This window comes from Protopterus annectens, chromosome 17.part0 (assembly GCF_019279795.1).
Source record: "Protopterus annectens isolate FY-2018-M chromosome 17.part0, PAN1.0, whole genome shotgun sequence".
Lineage (NCBI taxonomy): Eukaryota > Metazoa > Chordata > Ceratodontiformes > Protopteridae > Protopterus > Protopterus annectens.
Window position 1 is genome coordinate 589,293,887 of NC_056751.1, and position 21,580 is coordinate 589,315,466.

Genomic DNA, 21,580 nt, shown 5'->3' on the forward strand with positions numbered 1-21,580 from the left:
AGACTAACCATACTGCACCCTCCCCTCTTTGCCGATTCCTGGATCCACCATTGAAATTTGTTTATCTGCCATCTAATTCAAAAGTGCTAATAATTTTTATTATACAAATTTGCCATAATGCCAAAAGGCATGCTCTCAGAGTAAATGACCACTTACAGTGAGAGCAGGTGTTTTGGAATCAGGTCTCAATAGTAAGCCTGTTTATAGATACTCCTTACACCAAAGTAAGTCACTTAAACTGAGAGGAAGCCTTTCAGAATCAGGGCAGATATACACTGTTTTGGAATCCGGCCCCTTGTATGAAAGTAATGCATAAACATAGCTGTTATTTGAGAAAAAAAATCTTAAATGTATTTTATTTGGTGGTGTGCAAATTATGCCTTTTGCAAGAAAAACATTTTAACTTAGAGCATGAATGCCTTTCCACTTCTTCTTTTTCTCCTTTTAACTGCTCCTGTTAGGGGTCACCACAGCAGATTAATATTGTCTGCAGAATGAGTGGCAGAAGAGGGCACACACACACACACACACACACACACACACACACACACACACACACACACACACACACACACACACACACACACACACACACAATCACACCTAGGGCCAATTTAGAATGTGCAATCCACCTGCAGCATGACTTAAGAATGTGAGAGGAAACTAGAGCACCTGAAGGAAACCCACATAAACACAGGGAGGACATGCATGCTCCACACAGAAGACATCCCAGCTGAGAATTAGAGCATGAATGCTTCAATGTATATAAAATATTTATCACAATCTTTTATTTAAAGAACTGACAATGCTAATATTGGTAAAAAAGTGCATGCAAAATATAAAATTGCAATTTAATTTAGCCATTTAAAAATGACATAGGAATAAAAGTGATTTGCTGCCTACTATAGCCATTCTAATATCAAAGCAAGTGAAGTCTTTTATAAGTCTGTTATATAGCAGACCCTGAGGTCCCTACATACAAGTGGTGATGCAGTCTAATGAGGTATTGCTCCATGTAATGCATGACTCGCTTCCTGTTTTCCCTGAAAGACTGGCATCAATAATTATTTTAAAGTGAAATGATACCCTGAATAGATCATACAGAGGCTACTGCTCATGACCTTGTTGGTGAAGTGCGGTAGCCAATCATCAATTTCTGGCTGTAGAATATCAGAACACTCATTATTGTTCTAGGAATTTATTCATCACTTTGGAAAACATTGGTGGTCTGTCACAGTTCCTAACTCTGCACAAGAGATGGCCAGTAGAACAAGACCTACAGAAAATCTTGGAAGTAAAAGGGTTTATACATTATGCATGAGTCAAATCATTAGGCTACTTTCCATTGCAGTTTTAGTCAATCTCCCACATCCAATTACAATCCAAACTCTTTTCTGATTGTAAAGATTATGATAGTGTTATTTAGGAGCTGAACATTGCAAACAGAAATATTTTGTCTGTTGCATAGCTGATTATCCAATCAAGTGGACTCTGTACCATTCACTGTCATACTCTTGCAATTTTTGTATATTATGTCTGTAGAGAGCCATACATGTTTGCACGATGTCCTGATGTCCCAGTGCATGCACACAGAGTCACATTACATTTACTGCATACAACTGAGAAACTTTACTCATAAACTGAATATGGTGAAGTGTCGGTATCTAGGCCATCTTCAGGTCCACACATGACAATAATAATGTGGAATAAATATACAAGTTAAAGTAAGAGATCATGCAATACTTACGGATGGTTGTTGCAGGAGTAGTTGTTGCAGTAATAATCGTAGTGGTGGTCTGAGCTGCCAAGAGATCAAAATGAGGGCAATGAAAAACAAACCTTGACAAGTAGTGATGATAATTGTGTACACACTTATCATGGATCTTAACAACTGACTTCAAAATTCATTACTGAAATCATATTATTGTCCTGCACTGAGCCGGAGTTATGTGTCTGCTCATAGTTGTCAGAGATGTTCTGATATACACAAAGATAAAATGACACCAAAAGGTTTCTTACTGCCACAATTAATTTCATTTTAAACATTGCTTAACTGTAAATACCATGCATTATATAATAATTAATAGCCAGTTTTATCACATTAGTAGCCTCGCCAGTGTTGAACCCTATACAAAATGACCACTCTCAGCATAAAAACACAAATATCCATGTAATGTACACTGATAGCAGTAAGCAACACCTAAACAAGAAATTAAACATGAAGCTGCTATTGAAATTGGATAACAGTTTTAATGCATGCACACACACACACACACACACACACACACACACACACACACACACACACACACACACACACACACACACACACAGTTACCTGACTCTATTCACACCCCTACTAACGTGCACACCCACTGCAGTGCACATATACACACACTTCCAGTCCTTATATCTTCACTGAACTTACCTGCAATGCAGCTTCAATCATTGAGCTCAATGGGTGACCGCCATCTTTTTTAATGGATGTTTATAATTGTATGGGTACGTCTGTGTTGGTGGGGGGCAGCTATTATACCTCTCAGTATTGTTGCTCAATACTTCTGGACAAAGCCAAAATAATGAGGGGATAAATGGCCACAGTTAAAATCAATATTTAAATATCACCTAAATCAGTTAAACAATTAACAAAACAACAGGTTTGTCTTCAGTATGCATTTTCTAAACATTAAGAAGTATGAATTTCTAATGTCTGTAATTATTTATTGACTGTAATCTTCAGTGATTACCAGACTATGTAAATTTTTACAAGGTACAGAACAAATAGATAAGGCAGCATCTGGGGCATTCTGCAAACTTCTGCATAGTTGTGGGGTATGGGGCTGCCTTTGTAAACTGAATGCATTAGCCTACAGCGCATACTACTGCTCCAAAGTGCTTTTAACCTGACTGGCACAAATAAGCAGTTCAGAGAAATGTAAATTAGCTGATAATGAAGTCTTCCTTATTATGGCTAAAAGTTTCCTCTGAATCGGATTTTATGCAATCATGTAAACTGAATTAAGTGCAGTGGGCAATTCATGCAAACAGTCATGATTCTGTTTCAACCCTAGGAAATATTTTGCAACACTTTCCTTCCATTGTTCCTAAGATTACATCATAATTCCCCTATGATAATAATGCACACATTTATCAAAACATAAAGCAAAACTAGATGAAGCATATCCTCCATTTCATTAATATTAATAGTTGCATAAATCATAATTAGTCTCATTTAAAACACTCAAACCTAAATCTAACACCACCTCCCTCCCTGTCTTAATTAAAATCACATCCATTAACTTAATATTACCATTTAAAAAAAACATCAAGAAACTGAACACTTTTTTAAACCAATTTTTCAAAAAAACTTTCCCACATGATACTTCAAACTGCTTCTATTGGTTTACAGATAAATACATAAACACACCATATCAAAAACACGCTCAGTACGCCAATGATGTATGCATATTCTTCTAACCTCATTAATCATCGCATGTACATTTAAGAAAGTAATTTAGAAATTATATCCCACCTTCCTATCTTTTATGTCTACACGTCATATTTTTTTTCCTGTCCTTAATTCTACCACCAATAGACTTTTTAGTTCTATAAGCAAGAGAGGGCTGGAATTTATTCCAGAAAACTGGCAAAGGAATCAAGATATTGGGAGCAAATAATGAAAGAGGTAAAGGTAATAAAATGGGAAGACACCAAGAATTTATTTTGACTGCAGGTTAGCAATTGCCTTCCCTATCAAGGATTGATATTCGGGTATAGGCAAAGAGAAAGAGTGTGGGGGGGGGTAAATAAAACAACAGCATTGGTAGAGTTTTTACTAGCACCTAGAACAGAAGCTACTGTTAAAAAGGAATAATTGGTATAGAGTATATAAAATATTGCATGATAACTATAAGAATCACTCAGAGAAGGTTATATAGGATTGGAAAGAAAGTTTGGATAAGCAATTCACAAAGAAACAATGGGGGATATATGTATGTCTCCCAAATATGTAACAAAATCTTTAGAATTTTTGCTTAGAAAAGTTTACATAGGTATTTTTATACCCCAAGTAAACTCCATGGAATTTTTCCTAAGGTAGACAGCAAATGTTGGAGATGTGATGGGGAAGAAAAGGGTAATTTGGAACATATTTTCTGTGAATGTAATGAGCTGGCAGACTTTAAAGATTCCCTACAGGCTACTCTATCAGAGATACTGGGTGAGCAAATTGGTATATATATATAAGGTATGATTTTTCTAAGCTACAATACAGAATTGGAATTGTCTAGACATAGTAAGGCCTTGCTGAGTCTAATTATGGTGGATACCAAAAAAAAAACAATTACTAGAAAATGGAAATCAAAGTCTAAACCAACTGTACTAGACGTACTGAATATAGTAACAAAGATAAAGCAACCGGAATTGGGATCTTTACAAAAGGCTTTGATCAAATTACATATAAAAAATGGGAAATCTGGAATGATACATACTGGGGAGGAATGAGGTCTAAAACTAGGCAGGATTTAAATGAGCTATGTAATGTGTGATTGACAATGATTGGGTAGATTATAACTGATTTATAATGTTTGCAACTAAAATTATGTCAATATGGTTTGTGATGCATAACACTTGCAACTAAGATTATGTCAATATGATTTGTTTTCATTTATATAAATGCATGATTACTTATGTCATAAGTGGCAATGTAATAAAGATATTTCTTGTTTAAAAAGTAGACCATTCAGCTGTAATTGTCCTTACTTCTATCTCAATTTCATCATCTAACTCCTCTGATTCTGTTATGTCGTACTTATTTGCTGTCTGAATATTATGAGAAACCTCCCCCTCAACCACTTGATCATCTCTGGTAATGACACCTTCTAGATCACTTTCCTGCTCACCAGCTTCTGTATTTTCAGCCCTTTCTCTGTCTACTTGTAAACAATCTTGTTCTTCCTGTTCCTCACTATCCTTCTGGGTTTGTTGATCATCCTTAAGAACCAACTCATCATTGTGGTTCTAAACCCATCCAATAGTGCATGTATTTTTTCAATTAAACAATTTTGTATGTCCATCTTCTCTATTAAATCAGTTTTGAATGGCATAGTTATTCTATTTTTTTAACCAAACATTCTCAGCAGATATGATATAATTACTCCAGAGTTCCTGTTTTTTAAATGCTTTTCTAAAAACATACTCTCCATTAAGGAGAGTGATTCAAATGTAATGTCACAAATGGATTATTGTCCTAGATAGCTACAAGATCTGACATCAGAAGCCCTGAGGTCCATTGGGACTACAGTATTATTCTAAATGAAATATCAACAGGCCTACCATACCCACTTTTAATTGTTACTGTGAGTCTGAAGGTGGTTCAGTTTCTTCTTATTGTCTCTCTATTCCCTGATGCCACAGGTGCTGCATTCAACTTTTCTGTCTCTTACAAAATAACCAGTGTTATTAAAGTTTGTAATATAAACCACGAATACAATTGCTTCATCAGATGATACTTCACCAAAACTGTCCTTCTGTCTTTGTTTCTGCTACAATAAATCCTCTCCATCAAGAGTTACTCCACCTCAGTGCGCAACTGGTTCAAAGCTGTCTATAGAATCACTGATTCATATGCAGGTTCCTGTTCCTGAATTAAAACCACAAGAACTTTATGATTCAGACTTTCCTGTATCCAACATAGTCATTTAATTAAAGAAATACACAGAATTGCACCAGACTCCTACATCAACAATAACACTCTCTTCCATAGCTGTCATTATCACCCATTCTCTCAACTACTATGGTGCTTGGAACAGAATGGAATGAAACAATGCGTGACATATGGGAAGTTGCCAAATTTCTCTTAGACGATATAAATACCATCTTGGGTCTTCAATCAAAGGAGGCTACTAGCTTGGTGGGACTAACCTGGCCAACAAAGGATAAATAAACAATAACTAAATTAATGAAACCACTCTTACAGTAGGTAGAATGTGACTGGTGCCCTTGCTTGTATATTATTGTAATGGAAAAGAAAAGAAAAGCAGCCAAGGCAGGCGTGGGGAAAAATCTGAAGTAAAATAAGCTTCTTACACACAGGCTTTGATAAGATAAGCAAATATCTGTTGTGTAACATAAAATTAAGAGAAATGATGCTGCCAGGACTACAAATTAAAGAAGCCAAGGTGCTATATTTAACATATTTATTATATGCACTTAAATGATATAAAGGCTACATAGGATGATTCAACATTTTCTTCAGATAGCAAATCGCATAGCTGTTGCAGAGACCTAATATATGGCTTAAAATCTTACAGAGGATTATATCACATATTTATTTATTTGCTTTTGATTACCAAGAAAGTCCGACTGGGCAGATATCCCTTTTCAGCAGAGGCCCAGGGAGAAAAGCTCCACATACAATATAAATGACTATATATACAATACAGAAATATAGTTCCACCGAGAAAACTTCATACATAAAATAAAAGAGTAAAATGACAGTACATACATTACTGTAAGTAGAGTTCACATAAGAAAAGGTCCACAGACAATAAATAGAGTCTACATACATTACTTATTTAGTTTGTGCAGTATTTACAAAAGTAGTTGCAGTTTTTTGGGGAGAATATTAGAGATGAAATAAATATTTGTGCTGGGCAGAGGGGGATGAAAGATAGTATTATCCCTTCCCATTGCACGTGCAGAACCAGGAGTTTATAAAGTGAGAAATGAGCAAGTTTTTAAAGTTGGAGGTGTTTTCTACAGATCTAATAGAGATGGTAGTGCATTCAACATCTTTGCTACCTGACTGGAGTATAGTGCGCCACCTGCTGTATTTCTGGTTTTAGTAACTCTAAGTAGGGTTTTATTGGTATAGGGTGTTATTATATCATGAATGGGTGTTGTCTTGTGAGGGTGGTGAACTATTTTATGAGTCATTGTCAATTGGTTAGGAGCAAGCATATGAGGAAATTCTAGCCATGAGAGGTCTTTTAGTGAGAGACAATGGTGAGTTCTATATTTTGAGTCAGTTGCAAATTTTGCCATTTTGTTATAACATGATTTAAGCTTTTCCAGATCTGTTTTCCTTGGGTTAGTGAGTATAGTAGTGCCGTAGAAGAGGGTAGAGAAGTGACGGGTTCTAGCAATGGAAATTCTAGTACTATCAGTTAAGAATTGTTTGTTTCTGTACAGGGATCCACGTTTTTTGTGTATCTTTTTGACAGCTTGCGCTATATGTTGATCAAATGTCATATTGTTATCAATTACCACTCCCAGAAGTTTAGATTGTGTGTCTGGTGTAATTATTGTATTATCAGAAGCAGTAATACTAAGGGTGGGAGGGGGATTGGGGGCCCTGGTAGGGTGGAAAATCATAAGTTTGGTTTTATTAGGATGTAAAATGATTTGAGTGTCAGTGAGCCAAGTTTCAATGACAGTACAGGACCTCTGTGTAGTATCTTGGAGCTGTTGTATGTTGGCCGTAGCGCATATAAGTGTTGAATCATCTGCGTATTGGATTAAGGTAGTTGTAGAAGTAGCTGAGCTAAGGTTATTGGTAAATAGACTGAATGGAAGAGGGCCTAATATGGATCCTTGTGGTACTCTTAATATGACAGGGAAGAGGAGAGAAAGCTCCTGCAGCCATTTCACAGCTTATTGACGGCCAGTTAAGTAGCTTTTGGATCCAGTTGATAGCGGAGAGGCTGAGGTTTAGGTCAGTAAGTGTGGACAAAAGTTTGGGATGAGATACTGTATCAAAGGCATTAGATATATCTAGGAAGAGTGTTGCAACAATGTATCCTATGTTTCTGTGGTGATTGATGGTTTCAGTGAATTTCAAAAGAGCAGTTGCGGTGCTATGACTGGGACAAAATCCATGCTGAGATGTAGCTAGTAGGTTGTTAGTTGTAAGGTAGTGGAGAAGTTGTAGGTGAATACATTTTTCTAGGATTTTAGATAGTGGGGATAGGATGGCTATGGGTCAATAATTTAAAAGTTCAGTTGAGGTTCCCCCTTTGTGTAGTGGGATTATATATGATATTTTCCAAATCTGTGGTATATATTGTTCAGAAATGAAGAGGTTGATGAGAATGAAGACAGGGTAAGCAATTGCATCTGCTGCTATTTTTGAGGAAGATGGCTGATAATTTGTTGGCTGCTATTGTTGTGGGCTTTAGTTTTTTAAGTAGTTTCCAAGTAGAAGAAATAGAGAAGGGTTGGAAGGAGAAAGTATTGCTATTGTTGTTGGTTGCAGTGGGTTCAAAGGATTGACAGGGGGAGGTGTTTTTTGAGATTTTTAGTATACTTTCCATAAAATATTTATTGAACTGTTCTGCAGTGCTACTATGAGAAGTAGGGGTGGATAGGGATGGGATTGTTTGTCCTGGTTTAAGTAATTTGTTAACTGCTGACCAAAATTTTTGTGGGTTTCTTGGATGTTTTTGTTGCAGGGTAGTGTAATAATTTATTTTGTCTTGTTTTATTTGGGTTTTTGCTTTGTTCCTGAGTTGTTGAAATTCAAAGTGATTTGAGTAGGTTCTTTTAGTGTACCATAGGTTCCAGGCTTTGTCTCTTAGTTTTAGGAGGATTTTTGTTTCTTTGGAGATTCAGGGAGTATAGTTTGTTTTGATCTGAATTTGCCTAGTTGGGACAATGTTAATAAGAATTCTGAGGAATATCTTGTTGAAGTATTCCACAGCTGAAGCCAGGGGCAGGTTGTTAAGGGGAATCCATTTGTACTGTTTCAGGTATGATATAAGTGTATGGGTGTTGAAGTTTTTCATGTTGTAGATATGGAGGTACTTCGGTTGTTTGGGTGGATTTAGGCATTTCCTGATTAGGTAGGTTGGTTGCCGAAGTCTAGAGATTCTGAGGGTTTGTTGGTAAGTATCCAGTCTAGGAAATTATTCTTTTTTGATCTTTTGTCTATTCTGGTCGGGGTTTGGATTAATTGTGAGAAGCCATACAAGTTTATATGGTTAGTTGGTTTTGGGAATTACATGAGTACCAATCTATATTGAAGTACCCCATGATGATGATCTCTTGGGAAGTGGTGTTAGATAACCAGCTAAGGATGCTCTCTAGGGTGGTGAGGTTATAGGTTCATAGGTTCATAGGTTCATAATAGGCTATCTGCCCTAGGGCATTTATAAGCTTAGCCAGAGTATGTTTGGCTTTCGCCACCCATTTTAAATTAATTTTGCTATGCCCTTTTTCAAGGTTAGTATACTGTGCCTCTGTCTAACAGTGACACAGAAGTGATACCCGGGGTAAACCTATGATCTCCCATCCACTCATCAAGATTCCTCTTGAAGAGAGTCAATGAGGGACTCTGCCTAACCTGGACTGGGATTTTATTCCAGAGTGAAGGGAGCCTCTGGGTTATGAATCTGTCCCTCCAACATGTCCTCTTTATTTCAGTGCTGAGGTTCAAGTCTCTCGAGCGAGTAGCTCGATGGGATTTGGATTTTTTGAGGTGCAGCATGTCTCTTAATTCCAGGTTGGACATGGCTTTATACGTCAGGCACAGATCGCCTCTGAGCAGGCGGTATGCCACTGAGTAGAGCTGGAGTTTCTTTAACCTTTACCTGGTAGAATGTAGCAGGCTATGATTACTAGGTGTTTGTTGGCATCAATTTGAAGCTTGGCTATAAGTATTTCTATGTTGTCAGAGTTTGGGGGAGATATGTTTGCTGGTTGTAGTGTGAGGCTATTTTTGTACAGTATAGCTACGCCTCCTCCTTTTTTACCTATCCTATTGGCCCTATGAATGTTGTAGCCTGAGGGGATGATCTCATTGCTTTTTTTATGTGGATTGAGTCATGTTTTGGTTATGATGGCAATATCTGGAGTGTAGAGTGAGACATCGAGTGAGAATGGTTAGCTGAATGCTCAAATGAGGGGGTATGTTTCTGTGTTTGGAAATAAAGATTTAAAGGGCTAGGGTTGGGATGTATGTCACCCCTTAGCATTAGTTTGAAAGCTATTTTAAATAGGGTGCTTAGATATTTCAGAATTTGTTTATGGTATCTAAGAGGGATGTTAGTAGCTGTTTTATATTTAGATAACCTGTGAATCATCTGTATATTAATGGTGGTATTATAGATAGATGGGCATATCTTTGTGTATGGGTTTGCATTTTGTTTTGTGAAAGGTGATGTAACCATTTGGTTGGGTAATGGTGAGCTACACCTGTTTTTTGGTGGTATAAAGACCCTTCAAAATTGTTACGCAACACCAATTCCAATAACACAGGCAATTAATGTCTTGATTCTCAAGCTCTCTAAATTCATTAAGATATTCAACAAACCATTCAAGCCTGATATCATGGGGGATGATCGAGAATAAATCTTTGACATCAATTGTCAGAAAAATAAGAGCTTATTTTCATAAGAAAGTCCCAAGAGCCTCTCAAAATATACAAATTCTTCTGAAATAAATTTTTAAGCACAGAGGCTATATAATTTGCCAAAGGGTATGTTTTGGAATTAGTTGTGTTACAATGGGTTGTAAAGGAGGAACCACCAAATCTTTATAAATCTTAGCAACACCAAAGATTCTAGGTAAAATATTATAGCCATTTTTAATGGCTTGTATATATCAAGGTTAGTCTGTCTAACAACCAGCATATTATGAAGATGTTGACCTCATTAACTGAAACCTCTCAATAGGTATTGTCTTTTAAAAGATTGTCCATCTTATTGATAAAATCCATGGTATTCCAAACAACTAAATCCCCACCCTTACCTGGTTTAATAACCCTAATTGATCTAGCACTATATATCTTTGTGAGCAATTTTTTTCACTACTTAAATTATAAAAAAAACTTTGTTTTCCTTTTGTTGTGTATAGTCCTAAAATCTAACTCACACATCTTTTCAAAAAGCTGTATGTTGGGGTTTAAAGGTGGGCTGAAAACATTCTTCCTACAAAAATTGGAATGATTGACTTGCCTTGTCCTTTTAAAATAAAGGGCTAATTTCATTTTTCTTGTGTATAATTTTAAATCTATTAACAAATTAGCCATTTTAGCTCTCCTATAGGATACACAATTTAAGCCTTTTACAAATAAGTTGGCATGTTTTTCATACAATGAGACATTACTATAGTTATAAATCCTAAATTCTCTGTCAGTATTAAAAATACTGGTTGGACCCTGTCCTTCTCATTCTCCCCCAGTTCTGTCCCCTCCTAGCTGGGACTTCAGTTTGTCAGTCTACTACTGAATCTCCGTGATTGAATAATCTCTTGGATCTCCACACAGGGGGCACATCTAAGGGGACCTCATCAAATAAAGCATCTTGATCATGTATTGCTTTTTCATATACTGTATTGAATTCACCATAACCTAACTTTAAATTATTACCATCCTTTTGGCTAAGGGTAAGCCTTACTACATTTATAATAATATTTATCTCTTAACTTTTTTCTTTCCTGTTTTAACTTCTCTACGTATATAATCAATATCAGTAAACACTTTATTGTATTTTAGACAGGTGTACATCAAATAATAAAGCTTCCCTTAAGAAACTGCCTAAATGTTCAATTTCATGAGTTAAAACATCCATTTCCTTGGCATTGAACTTCATAAGAAGTTCCATAACTTCACATCCATGTCGATCAAACAATTCCAACAATTTCTTATGTAAGTAAGACTTGTTTTTAACCCAGTAGGAAACTTCAGGTGCATAAGCCCTTCAGGGCTCATCTGACTTTAATGAATTCCCTGAAATAAGCATTCTTGAGTTGGAGCTTTCAAAACCTAGAGATTTTGTTTTCAAACAATTTTAAACTTTTTTTTCAGGAGAAACTATCTTTTATTAATTCCCATTTATCATCTAACCAGTCCCATATGCAGTTTGGATGATCTTCTATATTGCCATTTGCCACTTGTAATGATCATAATCTGACTCATGTGTGGCATCTGTACTACTCCTTGTGGGTACCAGGAAGTTCCACTGGCACCATATGATGTCTCTTGGTGGGTGTAATTGAAAATTTTGACTCATGATTGGTAACTGAAGAGGAAACTGTACCACTCACACAATATTATTCAATCAAACTAGTAACCTGCTGGGTTAACTGTTGAATAAATACCGTAAGGTTTCCCACAGATGCAAACATATCAGTAGGTACAACTTTGAGAATTAATTAGAAGAGTGGGTGATATTTTATGACTGGTGCTATACATTTTCTGCATCTGTTAATTCAATAGTTCTGATTAAGTCATGATGAAATGTATGAGTGAAAGTGGTTACCAAAGAAAAAATGAAACAAGCAACAGCAATTCAGCAGGTAGAACCAGGAAACAAACTGCATGGATGAAAATGCTTAACTGGTTTTTCAACATAATTTTAACATTTTTAAAGTTTCAATGAAGAATGGCTGGAAGCTTGTAATTAAAAGTTGTTTCTTGGTTATTGGTTTTTCGGTCACACACAGAATAGTAAGTGAATATACATAGAATTGTAATAATAATATGATAGCTAATGAAAACATGACAGTTAAATGAAGAAAACAGTAAAATATTAGCTAATATCAAGCTCATAAGAGTCTAGATGCTTTCAAATGGAATCAGGTGAAAATAAATATTGAGTAGAAGAAAGTGAAGTAATTATAGGATAAAGATCATTACAAATTATAAAGGAATATTGAGGAGGTCCAGGTAAAAGGGAGATCGAGATAGTAGTGGAGAGGTATAGATAATAGTCAGATAGTTAGAGATTGTGGAGAAGTAGCTGTATTATGGCCAGTTACATAAAAGAGTGGAGACAGTAAAGGTCTGGAGATTATCCAGGAACATTAGATGCACAGAGCTGGCTATTGAGTAGGTAGGACTTTAGCTGAGTTTTAAATTACTTTAGGGAGTGTTCTTGTTGTATTGCTAGTTAGTTGGAGTTCCAGGATTTAGTGAGGCCATGGGAAAGTAGTGATTTGCCAGCAGAATTATTGGGTTTGGATACATGTAATAGGCATTTGTCAGATGAATGTAGTGGCCTGGAAAGGTTATATATTTGTATGAGGTTGGAAATGGATAGACATCTGTTAGGTTTATACACAATGTTATGGATTTTAGGAAGTTCTGAGTGGGTTAGATAATGTGGGAATTCCAGTCACTGTGATTCCCTCAGGGCCGCATGGTGGTGGGTTCTGTTTGGAAGGTTGGCAGTGAATCATGCTATTTTGTAGTAACATTGCTCAAGTTGCTTTAGCAAAGTCATTAGGATGCCGTTAAGGATGAGGGCAGAAAATGTTAGAGTAGACATGAGGAAGAAAGAGGCAATGTGGTTTCTTATAGCATCCGAGATGAAGGGTTTGACAGTATAGACAGAATGTAGTTTTTGGAGTAATTGTTTTCCCTATATTTTGGATGTATGTATCAAATGTTAGGTTCTAATCTACACATATGCCAAACAGTTTAGTATGTGTGACAAGTTCAATTTGTATTTTGTTGGATAAGGTGAATGGGAAGGAAGTTTTGTTGATTGTAAGCTGTTTGGGAGTAAATAGGATTAGTCTGGATTTATTTGGGTTAAGGAATAGCTCTGCAGATGTCAGACAAATTTCAATAGAGTAGAAGGACTCCTGAGTAAGTTATTATAGTTTGTTGATATTTTTTGTTATTCAGATAATTGTAGCATCATCTGCATACTGTACTAGGGAGGCATTCTTATAAGCTTTACATAGGTCATTGATGAAGTTGTTAAAGGGAATGAATCCTAAGATTGATTGATTGGTTCACTGACTGGGATGGAGAGGAAAGATAATATGTCTTTTTGTCACTTGACAGCTTGAGCTCTATTTTAGAGGTAGCTATAAGACCAAGATAAGCAGTGGTGTTAAGTCCTAAGTTGTGAAGTTTGTATAGAAGAATAGAATGAGAGACAGTGTCAAAGGCCTTAGATAAATCAAAGTACAGGGCAGACACTATCATTCCACAATTCCTATTTGTGTTTACTGTATTGTTGAAACTAAGTAAAATACTAGAGTTACTGTGGTGAGGACAGAAGTCATGCTGAGATGAAGAGAGGAAGTTATTTTGTGTGAGGTAATGCAAGAGTTGTGACTGGATGCATTTTTGGGGTGTTTCTGATAGAGGAGACAAGATGACAATGGGCCTGTAGTTGAAGAATTCAGCTGAATGTTCTCCTTTGTGGAAAAGAAGAATGTGGCTTTTTTCTAGACTGTAAGGAGATCTGCTTCACTGATGGAACAATTTATTAGCTCATTATAACTTTTGAAAGACACAAGAATTTACATGAAAGAGATATTCAGAAAGTCCTGCTCTACAGAGTATTTGTCAGCAATATAGGTATTCACATAAACAATGCTTTCATTTCAGGTTTTGTCAAACCATGACTCACTAATTAATTAGCACCAAACATATATACTGCATGGAATATAGCTGTTACATGAAGGCTGAAGGAAAAGTATGGGTCCGACAAATAGTGTACCCTGAAGTGAAACGGACTGAATTATGACAGTGTATGCAAATATATAATAAGCAAACATGTGAGCGGTGAGTATAAGTTGTAGAAGTGATAAGCATGTTAAGATAACTATACCCATGGATATAGGAAGTATAAGGCAGTATGTACTGTTGAATACATAAAAAGGAGACAGAGAGAGATGCGGGAGGTAAATAGTTACCACCGAATTATAGAAGGAGAGGGAAATGTAAGTTTAGAGGATTTTTCAGGTAAAATCGTGATACAGTGAAGGAAATGAAATGGACAGAAATAGGTGAAAACTGTAATGTCATAGTGAAGTCTGTGGTGACAGAGAGAGCAGACAGTTAGCTGTATAGCATTTGATATGTTACATGGTTCAAGTCAATGAATCATGTTGTGCACGACATGATGGTAGTTAGAAGAGGTTGGGGTTAATGTTTTAGGTTTGGTAAGCCTGAAAATACACGATTCATGAGTATGGAAATTCTGTCCAGTAAGTTGTTTAAATTCTAGCATTTGGCCGAGTTTTGCTATTGGAGACAATTTATTCCATATTTTTGTAATATAGAATGAATGATTTATATCTTGCCTCCCCAACTTCTGCAGCATCCTGCTCCAACTATCTCCCATTTCTTCCACTAGGGGTGGGAACCTAGCATCAAGTTAGGCAAGAGCTCTCAGACCCATTTATTATTCATCTGAAAGCTCCAATCAGCCCATATATTCCTCAATGTGGGGAGAGTCAGATAATAGGGAGTGGGTGAGTCAGCAGGTCCTACAAAATGGCCTACCCTTCCTTTCTCTTCTATTAGGCATAACACCTACATCAAACTTAACTCACTTTTGCTCATAAACTAGTAAACCACCCTCTCCGAATCCCATCGCTCCATACAATCATCAAACCCTACCACTCTTCCAGACCACTACGCTCCTGCAACAAAAATCTACTCCAGGTCACCAAAGCCAAAAACATAGCAGGTGAAGCACTGTTTTCCTGTGCTATATCCAAGCTTTGGAACAACCTTCCCACTACCATAACTACTCTTCCTTCCTGCAGTCTTTTCAAGTCTGCACTTAAATTTTACCTAAGTTCTCACTGGCTTTGTCCTTGCCCAGACCCTGTCTAATAAACCCTCCTTTCCCAGATTTAGATAGAGTACCCCCTCTATCACTACAAAACTGAACTGAAGATTACTCACTGCTTGTTAATCCTTCTAGGATTTAGTTATCATTTAGTCTGTTATTATTGTTATCTAGTTACTGTTTCGATAATTTGTAGCGCTGTGTTTTACTTCTTTCTCAGTGCTGTAATTAGAGCTTACTACTCAACTGCACCTAATATGCTCCTGTATTTCTCCATGTCATGGTCTACTGTATACATACCTTGATTATTATTGTTTACCATCTACCATGTCTTTGTGTGGAGCTATTCTCCCCGGGCTTCCGCTGAAAAAGGACCTGTGTCCAGTCGGAATTTCCCGGTAAACAAATGTAAATAAATAAATAAAAATAAATAAATAATTATACCTATCTGGCTGGGTGAGAAATGTGCATGATCCTATGCACACCTACTTCCCCAGTTTAGCAGTGTGTGTGTGCTACTAGCAGTGATACAAGCTTGTCCATCTTTGTCTCTGGGTGATCATGCATGCATGCACTGGTAGGCATCACCAATGCAGCAGATAAAGCCACTTCCCACAGGACTGCCAAACCAGTTCCAACTCCTCAAGCAGCCATGCCACTAAGAAAAAAATGGCAACTACCACAAAGGTTTAAGGATACGTGTTGATAACAAGTTACTTCTAGTAGTCAAGCTGGGGTTTGAGTCCCTCATCCACTGTTTGTCTGTCATGTGTCTCTGATCAAGTCACTTAACCAGACAAGTAGTAAATTGAGCTAGGCTCCCCAGTGGTCTACTACATAGTATGCATAGTAACTACCTATGAAACTGAAACATAGTCAGAGCTTTATCTCTATATGCCATAGGTCCAGATGGAATGAATGATTTGTGTTAACAAAGGAGCTGTTGGACTTTAAAGACGTTGAATTAAAACGTTCTAGAAGATTTTAGATATCTGAAGCTAGCTTTCCAGGATTTAATGTACAAAAGGGCAGGAGTGTTTACAGCATTTTCTGCACATTGTTTTGTTTTAATTTATTAATTTGTAATCAGGTAATTTACTGATCTGTTTCAGACCATTTTTAGTCACAATACAGACCAAAATTGACAGCATAGTTGTTTGTCAACCAGCATGTTAGAGTGAAGTATGAGGAATCTGGATTAGTCAGAAAAAATCCACACAATCCTCAAGAAAGCGCGCACACGTGTGGACGCACACACGCGTGCATGCACATACACACACACACACACACACACACACACACACACACACACACACACACACACACACACAATGATCAGAAGTCAGGATTGAACCCCAGATCCTAGGGCAGTGAGCTAAAGATCTTAACATCTGAGGTTCAGCTGTTTTTCAGCAAGTGATACAAGTAGTGCAAGGGATAAAAATACAAAGAGCTTTAGGGGTAGCATTATGAAATGAAAGGGAGCATGGTACCAAAAAGGATTAAAGAGAATGTTCGTAATTTAAATTAAAAAAAATGCAGGTATGATAGCAGTTTTCTTGAATTCTATTACTTCATATTTCCTAGGAATGGCATGACATCTGACAAGAAGGTAAAGCAGTACAGAATATGATTCCTCTATCTGCTGTAAAAAGAGGTCTGAAATCTTTTCAGTAAAGTCGACTATGGTGCTATATTTATCAAAGTCCTTAACACAGCTTCAAGGTCACTAAGGGAATAAGCAAAATAAGGAGGTTCCATATATCTGAGCAGAAAAAAACATGAAGCATTAAGAAATGCTGTGAAAACTATCCTATAATACTGTAACTATCAAAGAACTCTACTGGAACTTGGTGGAATCTTAAGCAAGAAATAGCATGGATTTTATGATGAATAAGAAATCTGTAATATCTGGCATCACCTCATGAGTCAAACTTATAATTCTGTCATAAAACTGCAAAATTTGGAAGGGATGAAACAAATATTTAAGGCAAAATCATGACATCCCTGAAAACCATGGCTAAGTGATACAGGTGAATCAGAGGGCAATAGTAATACACAAGCACTTAATGTTTGATGTATAAAATGATGCATATAGAAAAAAGAAGCTCTAGCCATAGTCTGGACATGTGAACAATGCATATATACACACTTTGAGGGGTAAAGTTTGTACTAAGCACACATTACAAATAATTAGAAACTATTTTCAGCAAACCCAAATCAAAGTTTCACTAGGAACAGAGAGATGCTCCTTAACATTTTATCTATAATATGCAGTACATAAAAAAGGAAAATATTACTGATTATTTGTTCAGGCATCCACTAAATTCAACAGAAAAGGAAGAAAGGCAGACAATGTCTATGTATATATTTTTGAAAAAGAAATCGAGATTTGACATAAATGCATGTACATATGTGAGTATGGGCCCTTGTGCAAAATGCTGAATGGGATTTTGTTGACATGGGACTGGAAAAGGGTGGTCAGTTCCTGCTTGGTTGACTGGGAAAATACTTGCCCCTCTACATGATCCATAGTAGAGTCATACAGGTTTAGTGATTTATTGTCTTCAGATTCATCACAACAGGCACAACATTTGGATTTCCAGATATTTGCTGTGTGAGATTGTCAAATGGAATTGATTATATGACCAATGGAAAACAACTATGTGTAAATCCTGAGGACTTTTTTTCTAAAAATACCTTACAACTAAAATATGCTTTGCTAACTTTTACAATGAATGTTGGTTTATTGATGTAGTTGTAATACTTTGTAAACCTTCTGTTCCATAAAAAGAATGATCTAATGTTATAACATGCAATGCCAAAGGTCTTATAATTGGTCAACATATATTCACAAAATGATAGAGGAACAAACAGGTCAACTGGATGCAAGAAGGGAAGCCATAAGCCAATTCTGAGGATCAAAAAAAAAAATCTAAGTCTGTGCTCAGGAAAATGCCTGGAAAAGTTAAGTGATCTTGTAATCTCAGCACACAGAAGGCATTTTCCTGAACTCTGATCTAATGCCAAGTACCATTTGTGGTTACTTTTGCTGGAAGACTTGCTGTTGTTGCTCTTGTGCCATTTTCCACCATAAGATAACAACAGGGTTTTCTTATTGGTGAAAAATGTGAGAAGAATGGCCTCTGGCTTAGGCCAGAACCTCAAGGTGTGATTTATAAATTATACATTAAGCCTATCACATAGACTTCAACCCAATGACCCAAGATCCAGTCTGTGTTCTTGGTTGCAACCCTTAGCTGTTTTTTTTTAAATAAATGTTCTCAAAAATTAGTCCACTTTTGGGTCTGATGACCAAGCTTTCATTTCATGTCGATGGCTGAATTCTCAAACAAGACTTCTATTGTTTCCATCTCTCATGGCCCTAATGTTATTTGTATGGGAATAAAACACAATTCTGCTATCTGTCACCTCAAGTGAGTGCAGGAACATTTTTATATACTTGCTTTGTGTGAATTATACTTGGCTACTTCGTGTTAATAAAAGGCTGTGCTTTACTCCCATTCAGCTCCCATTATGACAAAGTGAAGCTTATGATCAAGAACAAAAAGAAAGGAATATGCAAACACAGTCAACACCTAAACCAACAAAACTTCAAAAAATGTACTGACAAGGTCAGAAAACATATAAAATTTTAATATTAAACAACTTAAACAATTCACAAAGCTTATAGGTGCAAGACCCTTATTCAGTGTGAAACAAATTATCATCCAAAACATTCAATTATTATTGAAAACAAAGACACAGCCAGCCAATCAATTCTCTTGACTAAACAACAAAACTCTCTTAAAAGTACATGTTCAAAAATTTTCTAAGTACATGTTCAAAAATTTTCTAAAAGATACGAGCATAAATAATATAATTGCACACAGTGAAGGCTGGAGAAGTTGTTTGACCGCAACTGAGCTACAAAATATAAGTATCTTTTGATTATTTTTACAGATTACTGTTTTTATAATTTAATATATATAAAGCACTTTGTCTATTCAGAATCTTCACAAATCCTTATCTGTTTAAAAACTTACTTTCATTTGAATCTGTAGTGCTTGCTGTCTTAGGCTATTGTATAAACTGAAACATTTACTCTGTGTAATTATCTCTTGGCTAGTGGGGGCTGGTTCTTTTGTGTTCTTGTAAAGTTGTTGTTCTGGTCTTGCCCTAACTCTGGTAGGATCTCTGTCTTTGCACACAGTGAAGGCTGGAGAAGTTGTTTGACCGCAACTGAGCTACAAAATATAAGTATCTTTTGATTATTTTTACAGATTACTGTTTTTATAATTTAATATATATAAAGCACTTTGTCTATTCAGAATCTTCACAAATCCTTATCTGTTTAAAAACTTACTTTCATTTGAATCTGTAGTGCTTGCTGTCTTAGGCTATTGTATAAACTGAAACATTTACTCTGTGTAATTATCTCTTGGCTAGTGGGGGCTGGTTCTTTTGTGTTCTTGTAAAAAGTTGTTGTTCTGGTCTTGCCCTAACTCTGGTAGGATCTCTGTCTTTGCACACAGTGAAGGCTGGAGAAGTTGTTTGACCGCAACTGAGCTACAAAATATAAGTATCTTTTGATTATTTTTACATATTACTGTTTTTATAATTGAATATATATAAAGCACTTTGTCAATTCAGAATCTTCACAAATCCTTATCTGTTTAAAAACTTACTTTCATTTGAATCTGTAGTGCTTGCTGTCTTAGGACACACCTCCCAGTCTAGTGTCATTAGCTCATTCTTCTTAATACAGAGACATTTGATAAGGCCTTCTGTTCCTCCTTTTCCCTTTTCAAAAAGTAAAACAAAACTTTTAACCTTCTTGTGTTCTGACTGTCCTTCTCAAACATATTGGAAATATACAGTATATTTCTGAGCATTTGTATAACTGTATTTGCTATAACTGATTTAAGTATTTTTTCTGGCTTTTTGAATATTTACAGCCTGTTTATACAGCTCTGCATTCTATTTAAACTGTTTTTGTGTTGATTAACTGTTTTGCACTCTTAAAAGTTATTTGTTGCTTAATTTTTTACTGTCTGTTTTTTCCTTGTCTCTGTAAAAAAAAAAACAAAAAAACAAAAAAAATCTCTTGTTTTCCCACCTTACTGAACTAGAGTAGTCCAGTTTCAGAGTTGCTGATCCCTGGGCTTTGTTTTAGTTCCTGTTACTGATCCATTGCCTTATTAGGAAGGAGGGAAGTTTCTTTGCTTACCAGTGGGTTTCAGCCAGAAACTAGTAGTCTATTGGTTTAGCTCCTTTCAGCCCCTGCTATAAAACAGATCCTCGTGGTGGCCTGCAGAGTGATCCAAGCAGCAGAGAGCTAAAAGAGTGACTTTCTACCAGATATAAGTATTTTTGTGACTTTCTTTAAGTGATTTCTGCATTTTACACTGTTTATTGCACTTTAAGTTACTAATTGTTGCAAATTGTTTCTGTAGGCTACACACCATTTATAGCATTTACTGTCTGTTTTTTCCTTATCTCTGTAATAAAACAAAAAATCTCTTGTTTTCCCACCTTACTGAACTAGAGTAGTCCAGTTTCAGAGTTGCTGATCCCTGGGCTTTGTTTTTAGTTCCTGTTACTGATCCATAGCCTTATTAGGAAGGAGGTGAAGTTTCAGCCAGAAACTAGTAGTCCATTGGTCGCTTTGGGCCAATTCCTAGCTCCCTTCAGCCCCTGCTATAAAACACGCTAAACTGTACTGCTGATCTAACCAGCATATCCTACAACTGAAAAGTTCATCTCTACTTGATTCCCAAGTAGTCTATTCTCTATCTGTAAAGCCTAGCACTTACTCCTACAGTACTTGCACCTTGATAAAGCAATAGATAGTACCCCACCAGCCTAAAACCCACTTCCGAGTCCTTAGGGATCAGTTGCTAGTGTCCTCTCCAGCTCAACTGGTGAACCTGGGAATATTGAGGCAATGTTACAATTGCCTTATGTACACAATCCTCTCCTTCTCCCACAACACACAAATACATGCGAGATGCAACTCCAAACTGGAGGCTGAGCTCTCTCAACAT

The 21,580-nt window shown here is 36.4% G+C and overlaps 1 long non-coding RNA gene across 1 annotated transcript in view; it reads right to left on the minus strand.

Moving 5' to 3' along the window:
- Positions 1-1,747: 1,747 nt before the first annotated feature.
- LOC122791372 overlaps positions 1,748-21,580 on the minus strand; it is a 270,938-nt gene continuing 251,105 nt past the window's right edge. Inside the window, exon 4 of the long non-coding RNA XR_006363156.1 lies at positions 1,748-1,801. This is a non-coding gene — a long non-coding RNA (uncharacterized LOC122791372). The remainder of the gene's footprint in view (positions 1,802-21,580) is intronic.